Raw genomic sequence first — 9,561 nt, 5'->3', positions numbered from 1 at the left:
TGTATCATTTTTATGCTACAAGCTCGATAGAGATCAAAGGATGCATAAGCTCTAAATCACATCAATAATTAAGAGTCTCATTAGGAAAAATATGAATTTTATACTCATCAATCCAAAACACTTTTATTAAATATTATATCCAATATTTTTACTATTTTATTTAGTGATAGAATCTTCACAAATAGCACTATTATTTTAGTAGAATAATTATTGCAATTATAGTATATGGTAGCAGTTTGTTGTAAGCAAATATACTTTCTCTTGGCTTTGACACTCTGCTTTATCATTATATTACTTAATTTGACATATATACTTATGTATATTAAGTAGGATTTTATTATTTTTATATTAATGAAAACATAAGAATTATTTAGTGTTATAGAGCCCTAAATATTCATACAATTCAAAAGTTCACATCAGATCCCCATCAAATTTTTAGTGTTATTTTTGAATTAATATTTTTTAATAATTTTAACTATATTAATGAATCAATTACATAGTTAAACCTACTTGTATCTTTATTTTATTTATTTTGTTTATTGATTATATATTCGTGGTTGCATGTTTTATAAACATAGAAAGGAACCTTTGTTGTTTGACTTTGAAATAAAAAGAACCATTTTAAAAATATAAAAAACTAAAAAAACATTTTAAAATGGATGAACGTGTACTAGATCAAGATCATTCTAGGCCTCTTAGGGATTATGCAAACCTTTTAGTAGATGAAATTTATCAGAGCATTAATGGATCTATAATCCAAGCTAAAAATTTTGATTTAAAACCTATCATAATTCAAATGGTTCAAAAAAAAAAAAAAAAAAAAAATTGGATCTCTAGTTAAAGATACTAATTTACACTTAGCCAGTTTCTTAAAAAATTATGCAATATTTAAGTACAATATTGAAAGTGGTGATGCAATTAGATATAAATTATTTCTATTTTCTCTAAGAGACAAAGCTAAGATGTGGTTGAATTCTTTACCCTTAGTCTCTATAATCTCTTGGAATAAGTTGGCTTATAAGTTTTTTGTTAAATATTTCCCACCTTCACATTGCCAAAAATAAAAATTATATCACTTATTTTGCATGCTTTAGTAGATATATTAAAGAGCCTTTATTGTTTAATTGTGGATAGAAGTGACCCTTATAAAATTTTTAAAAAAATTAAAGATGTCTAAATTCGTTTAAGGGTAGGAACATCCTACACCTCATAGAGAGCATACTAATCCTCTAGTAGAAGGAATCCATTAGAGTATCAATATACCCCCTATCAAAGGCAAAAACTTTGAATTTAAATGTGTCAAAATTTAGATAGTTCAAAATTTTAAGATTGAGAGATCTCCTGCTAAGGATCCCAACCATCATTTAGTTAGCTTATTAAAATTTTGTATAATATATTTGTATAATGGTGTTGCAGATGTTGCTATATTAAACTTTGATTATTACCATTTTATCTAAGGAAAAAAGCTAAGATGTTGTTAAATTCTTGACCCCCAAGCTCTATAACCTCTTGGAATGAGTTGACACATAAATTTCTAGTTAAGTATTTTCTACCTTCAAAATTTTCCAAGCTTAGTAACGATATAACATCTTTTGCCCAATTTGAATGAGAGTCAATTTATGAAAGTTGAGGAAGATTTAAGAAAATGCTTAAGAAATGCCCTCACCATGCTTTAATCAATTGGTTGGTTATTCAGACTTTTTGTAATAGCTTGGTAGGATCCCTTAGGTTGATAATAGAAGTAGTAGTTGGTGGATCTTTGATTTCTATGCCATTTCATAAATCATATAAATTAATTGAGGAAATGATTATAAATAATTTTTAGTGGCCTTCTAATAGGGTGAATCCTATGGGAGTATATAGTGTTTATGAATCAAATGCTTTATTTATTTGGACTACTTAGGTAGCTACTATATCTAAAAAATTAGACACTATTAGAGCCAGTTTAGGATCATCTATGCAATTAAAAGTGCTTGATTTAAATTCTATTAATAATAGTAATGCACTTGGGATTGTGAATGTGAATTTTATTGAAAGATAAAATAATCACTATTCTAATATATATATATATTTATAATCCAGGTTGGACGAACCACCCAAATTTTAGTAAAAATAATAATATAGATGGTAATAATTAGGGGAATACAGGTTAATCTAATTAAGGAGAAAATTCAAATAATACTTTGCAATATGTAGCAAATCCTAGGACTTCCTTTAGAAGAGGTTATGATTCAATTAGGAATCTAGTTGCAAAGTTAGACTACTTTAATCAAAAACTTTAAAATTTAATCAGGATAGCTTGCAATTTATCTTAATATTAAGCCTCATAAGACTTTGCCCAGTAATAAAAAAAAATTAAACTAAATGAGAAGTGAAAATATCATAATGGAGACCACTTGAGAAGTGTTGTTCATTTTTTATATCCAAAATGACATATCTAGACAAGCCTTGCTGGAGACTAAAATTTAGTGTTGCATTAGGAATCAACCCAATTCTATTTCTTTATTTTCTATTCTATTTTATAATTTATATTATTAATGTGCTATACTATTTGTGAAAGTTATTAATTTTATTTTGACTAAGTAATGAAAAGTTTTGTAAGAAAATTTGTTTTCATAAAATTTAAGCTAATGTCATAATGTTGGAGTTCGAAGCCCTGTAGCATTTGCATGCCAAGGGCTGTAGCATTCAAAAATAACATCCCGCTGCTGAAGTTTGAAGAATTTTTTTAGATTGCACCACTGTATCATCAAATGCCAGAAGACTATATGCCTATCGAGCTCCTTAGTGTTATAGTATCAAGAGCTACAACATTTGAGTCTTTATTTCCACAATACTGATGCCAATACAATCAATATGTCATACTTTCATAACTTTTCACTGTGACGCTTTATTGAGTACTCAACGTTATTGCCAATACAACAACATTTGGTTAAAATTAGTATTATGTTAGTTAAAGAACCATGGTGGTTGTCTTTATTAGCATCATAGTGCTAATAAAGACTACACTGTAGTACCAAGGGTCTTGTGTTGCAAATCTGGATTTAAGGAGTATACTTTTGATGATAACAAATATTCCTGATATTCTTATTTCCTTACTACTATTACTACTGCACATCTATTTTGTTTGCCATGCTACTAACATTTCAGGTCCATAAAGTCAATTGCAATTCATAGCAACTCAAGTTTGGGTAGATTAGGACTGAGTCAGTATGTAATTCTAATTCTAATCTTTTTACCTTTTCTTGAGTCAATGTAATAAGGTGGATCATGATTCTAAGTAACCTTGTACACAATCACTCAGGGGGAGAAATTCTATAAGTTTAAGAGTTTCTTTGTTTTTTATCATATTGTACATGACGATCAAAAATCATCCTAGATGATAAATTAGAAATAGAAACCCTAATTAGGGCATATGTGTTAAGTCAGCTGAATTAAGCAAATCATCCTTGACAATCCTTACAAAGTCTTGGATGATATGCTAAAATTAGAAAATCTCAGTCACCAAACACATTTAGGCAAGGTTTTATATTGGGAACTTTGTTCTAATCATACATGACAATTCATTCCAATCATGCCTAAATTAGTCAGGTGATTAAGGAAAGTAATTAAGGTTAGATTGATCAATCATATCATCCTGGATGATTAGTTAGAAAAACCTTAATTTTCTCCTGAATCAGCTGCACATCAAGAACAATTAGTTGGAGGATCAGTTGAAATTCTTCATCATCCAGATGTATCTCGTAGATGACCAGAATGATTTACTGGATGATAATATTTGATTTTGAACTAATCATATAGGATGATCCAAGAATCATCCTGGATCATCCTGGATGATAAGTTATATTTCTTTATTGTCCAAAATGTATCTCCTGGATGACCAAAATAATGTGTTGGATGATATGTATGATTGTGAACTAATCATATAGGACGATGTCGACATCATCTTGGATCAATAGAACAAACTATGTGATCTAAATGTCCAGCCCTCCCAGATCATCCTGGCTAAAAGGGATAAAATATATTGATTATACAGGATGATCTCATCCTAGATGATCTGTGACAACAAGTTCTAAATTAGGTCAAATTTTAAGCCCTTCTTTATGAGATCACTTATTTATTGATATTGTGATCTTTTATTGTTGTCCTGACCTGAGAGAGCCTAGAGAATGAGAGGGAGAGCTTGGGAGGGAGGGAGGGAGGGAGGGAGAGAGAGAGAGAGAGAGAGAGAGAGAGAGAGAGAGAGAGAGAGAGAGAGAGGATCTTGTGAGGGAGAATTTGTGAGGGGTACACAAAGGTTTCTCCAAGAAAGAATATGAGTCATCTTATCTAGTTATTATCCTGGTTCCTTGGTGGCTCTAAGGAGGTCTTCATTAGCACGAGATCAAGGTTCTTTGTCTACTTTAAGAGGATACAAAAAGTGTTTGGATTTTCTGCCTGCTTCAAGAGGAAATAAAAGGAGTCTGGGTTCTCTGCCTCACTGGGGTTGATGAAAAGGAGTTTATAAAGGCTTCTCCACCTTGTTGTGGGAGCGAAATGAGAGTCACTATTATTTTAGTGCAATACCAAGAGGAGAGGCTCTGGGAGTGGACGTAGGTCATGTTGACCGAACCACTATAAAATCTTTTGTGTTCTTTCTTATTACTATTCCACATTTTTATTTTCGCACTTTACATTCATGTGGATGATCATATGGTTTAAGTCTTTGATTTATTTTGTTAATCACCTCCACATCAAAGATAAATCATGTTGTTTTAAAATATTCAAAAAAGATTTAAAAAAGATCTTGCTTTTTATTTAAGAATTTTTAAAATTACTAATTCACCCCCTCTAATCTTGGTTAGCCTCGGGTTAGTTCATAAAGGCTTAATAATCCTAACGAACTTTCAAGTGGTAACAAAATGGGATTCATAAAATTAAGTTTTAAAAAACTTTTGAATTTCGATCCAGGGCTAACTTTGGTAACCTAAAAATGACGGATGGGTATTCCATTACTCGGCCACCCTTATTTGATAATATACCTTTTAGTTTCTAAAAAACTTGCATGCCCACTTTCTTACAATCTATATATTATCACATGTGGATGCTTGTAAAAAAAGTTATTATGTACCAACACATGAAATAAATGGCATCAAAATTGAACTTTCATTTACTGAATGGACTCTTGTTGATATGGATCTAGCACAACTTAATACAAAGGTTTAAACTATTTTTTTTGTGCACTAAAAGCTGAAGATTACATGCGTGTTTTAACATGTGCAACTGGTAAAAAATTTTGAGATAAATTATGTATCACTTATGAAGGAACAAGTGAAGTTAAGTAATTTAGGTTGAATATCTTGCTTCATGACTATGAACTCTTTTGCATGAAATCTAGTGAGTCAATATCTGAAAGGTATACTAAATTTATATAAATTGTCACCTCCCTGCATGCCTTATGAAGAGAGCTAACTAACTATGTGAAAGTTAACAATATTTTTAGAAGTTTACCTTCTTCCTTTGATTCTAAGTTTACTAATATAAGTGAATCCAAGGAGTTGAATACTTACTCTATTGATAACTTACTTCGATCACTCATTTCTTATGAGCAAGGAGTGAATCAAAGACAACTTGATGTAGGTGAGAAAAAGAAGGAGAAAATTATGGCGCTAAATGCTAATGATACGGATACATATTCTTCTGGGTCTGATAGTGATGATGTTGCCGTAAATAGTAGATAATTCAAAAGCTTCTTAAGAAAAAAATAAAAGCACTATCAGAAATGGAACAAAGGTAAGAATATCAACAACTCTAAGGGTTCTTCTGATATGATCATATAAAAGATGATTGCCCTTAACTTAAGGCTCACCTAAGTAAAGAGAATGTTTAGGAGAAACCTATGTTTGGGAAGGATAAGAAATAGATTCAAAAGGCTTTCTGGGCAGATTCTACATCTAACTCCTCTAAGACTGAAGTTGAAAAGGAAACAACAAACTTGTGTTTGATGGCAGATGAACATCTTAGTCATTTTGACTAAGAAGAGGTATGCGAATTAACATATGATAAATTAGTTGATGTTTTTGAGAAAATACATTCATCCTATAGAAAGCTTAAAACATTGCATGCTAGTTTTAAATTACAATTTTTGAACTTACGAAAAGAGCACAAAGTTTTGATTAAAGATCATTCTACACTTATACCAGCCACATGACATTACTTGATGAATTTTATGAGTTAAATAAAAAGCATTCTTATTTAATCATTGAGTATGATTCATTAAAGCATTACATGTTGAACTAGAACTGCATACAAGGAATTGAATACTTTTGCAACTTATTTAGACAGTAAAGAGCTTGCTTTGAAAATATAAATTTTTGTTCTTAAAAATTCAAAAAGGTTTTTGGAAGCTCAATTAACTGCTTATAAACAGAATAGAAAACCACCCATAATGCTTGAGTTTCATAATCCACCAAATCAGCATGCATCATTCAAACCTAGAAAGAGGCACTATAACTTGAGTAGATTAGTAAACCCTTTTCCTTGTGTTAGATATTTTTCATGTGGCATGCCAGGACACATCTCCCATACTTTCACTATTCACCATAGTACACACTAGGTGTGGAGACCTAAATTATATGATTTGCAGTATAACAAACTTACATTGCATTCTTTTATCCAAAAGAAGGGACCCAAACTTATTTGAGTTCCTAAATCTAATATTTGATGATTTTGTAGGTGTACTCTCACACAAGATCTCATGAGAGCATATGGTACCTGAATAGCGGATGCTCACGATATATGACTGGAGATACTAATCAATTCATTTCGTTGGATGCCAGGGTTGGAAGCAAGGTCACTCTTGGAGACAACACCACCGGAAAAGTGGTGGACATATATATAATAAAAAACTCTAAGAACCTTTTGATTGAAAATATTTGGCTTATAGATGGACTGAAAAATAACTTGCTCAACATCAGCCAACTCTGTGACAATGGGTTCAGCATAAATTTTTTAGCAAACACTTGCATTATAAGCTTAAATAATAATATTATTTTGTAGGAAAAAGAATTAACAATATATACATGCCTGATTTAAATAATATTGAGTGCGCTGCTTCATTATGCTTAAAACTATTATTGATGAGTCTTGGTTGTGGCATAGGACATTATGTCATGTAAAAATGAGAACCCTTAGAAGAGTAACCCAAAAGAACTTAGTTACAGGTGTCCCCAAGCTTAAGTTCACTAAGGACCACCTGTGTGATACCTATCAACTAGGAAAATAAGTTCAATCATCTTTTTATTCCATTAAGGACATTAGCACCTCTAAACCCCTAGAAGTCCTTCACATGAATTTATTTGGATCCATTAGCACCGCAAGCTTAGGTGAAAAATTCTTTGGATTTGTAATTATCGATGACTACTCGAGGTTCACTTAGATTAGATTTCTATCACATAAAAGTGGGTATTTTGATGAATTTAAATCCTTCTCTAATTAGATTCAGAAAAAGCTAGGTTGTGAGATCTTGACCATCCATAGTGATCATAGTAGAGAGTTTAAAAATGTGAGATTTGGAATTTTCTGTGAGGAGTAAGGGATTAGTCATAATTTTTCAGCTCCTAGGACCCCTTAGCAGAACAGGGTAGTTAAAAGGATAAACATGACCTTAGTGGAAGCTGCTAGAGCCAAGATTGCTGAGTATTCAATTCCAAAATAATTTTGTGCAGAAGTGGTGAACACAACATATTATGTGTTGAATAGAGTGAATGTTAAATCCAGATTGATTAAGACACCTTATGAGATCATTAAGGGTAGGACACCCAACATTTCTCACCTTCATGTCTTTGATTGTAAGGTTTTCATTCTAAATAATGGTATATCACTCTTAATAAAATTTGACCAAAAATCTGATAAAAGGGTGTTCTTATGCTATTCAAGTGTAGGAAAATTCTTTAGAGTGTTTAATAAGAGGACATTGGTGGTGGAGAAGAAAACTTATGTAGTCTTTAACGAATCTAATCCTAAGAAGTCTAGAGTTGAGGAAGAAGATGAAGTATGTGAGATTACCTAAGGAGTAGAAACTATAAATCTAGAGAAAATGGTAGAGTCTCAAAACACTGATGGAGTAGGTGAGATTACCCAAGGAGTAGAAACTATAAATATGGAGGAAAGGGTAGAACCTTATAACACTTTTCCTAGATATTGGAGATTCCTCGAGTCATCCTTAAGAATTGTCCGGATACCCTTCTAATTGTATTAGAACTAGGCTTGGACTTAGAAAGGAAGTAAATCACTCTGCCTTTATCTCAATGAATGAATCCATTTATATAAATCAAGCCCTTTCTAATTAATGCTAGATCCTAGCTATACAAGAAAAACTTAATCAATTTATGAGGAATAATGTCTGGGAGCTAGTAGAAAGACCTAAGGATTAAAGTGCAGCAGGAACCAAATGGGTCATTAAGAATAAAATGAATGATTTTGGTGTGGTGGTTAGGAATAAGGTAAGATTGGTGGCTAACTGGTACAACCAAATAGAATGGATTGACTTTGAGGAGATTATTTCCCCTGTAGCTAGATTGGAAGCTATTAAAGTGCTACTAGCATTTGCCTATTATAAGGGATTTAAGCTTTCCAAAAGGATGTCAAGAGTGTCTTTTTAAATGGGATAATAAAAGAAGATGTGTTTGTAGAGGAACCCCTAGGTTTTGAGAATTCTTAATTTCAAAATTAAGTTTACAAATTAAAAAAATGCCTTATATAGATTAAAACAGGCACCTAGAGCTTGTTATGAGAGGCTTAGCACATTCCTACTGGAAAGGTAGTTTGTTAAGGGGAACGTAGACATCACCTTTTTTCTAAGAAAAGTAGGAAATTATTTACTCATTTTTCAAATCTATGTTGATGATATACTTTTTAGATCGTCTGATAAAAATTTATGTGATCATATTTCTAAAGTAATGAGTAAAGAATTTGAGATGAATATGATGAGAGAATTGTCTTACTTTTTGGGATTTAGCATAAGGCAAATGGATGATGGAACTTTTCTTAATCAATCAAAATATACTAATGATATCTTAAGAAAATATGAAATGGATAAAGCCAAGTCAATAAACACTCCCATGAGCTCCAGTGTCCAGTTAGATAAGGATTCAAATAAAAAATCTGTTGATCAAAAGAAGAAGAGGAATGATTGGATCAGTACTTTACTTAACTGCTAGCTGACCCGATATAATGTTTAATGTTTATATCTGTGCTAGATTTCAACCTAATCTTAAAGAATCACACCTGACTAAAGTTAAGAGAATCCTTGGTTATCTCTAAGGAACCCAAAACTTAGGAATCTGGTATCCTAGGCATAACACTTCTTTTGAAATTACTGGATATTTTGATTCTAATTTTGCAGGATATAGGATGGATAGAAAGAGCACCACTGGAACATGCCAATTCATAGGATAATCCTTAGTCTCATGGTCTAGTAAAAAATAAAACTGTTGCACTTTCCACTACTTAAGTTGAATGCATTGCCTTAAGAAATTGTGTGGCCCTAATTTTTTTGTTGAAGCATCAAATTCTGGATTT

The sequence above is a fragment of the Dendrobium catenatum genome, unplaced genomic scaffold (genome assembly GCF_001605985.2).
Source record: "Dendrobium catenatum unplaced genomic scaffold, ASM160598v2 fragScaff_scaffold_315, whole genome shotgun sequence".
In the NCBI taxonomy this organism is placed as follows: Eukaryota; Viridiplantae; Streptophyta; class Magnoliopsida; order Asparagales; family Orchidaceae; genus Dendrobium; species Dendrobium catenatum.
Note: the sequence above shows the minus strand (reverse complement) of the source record.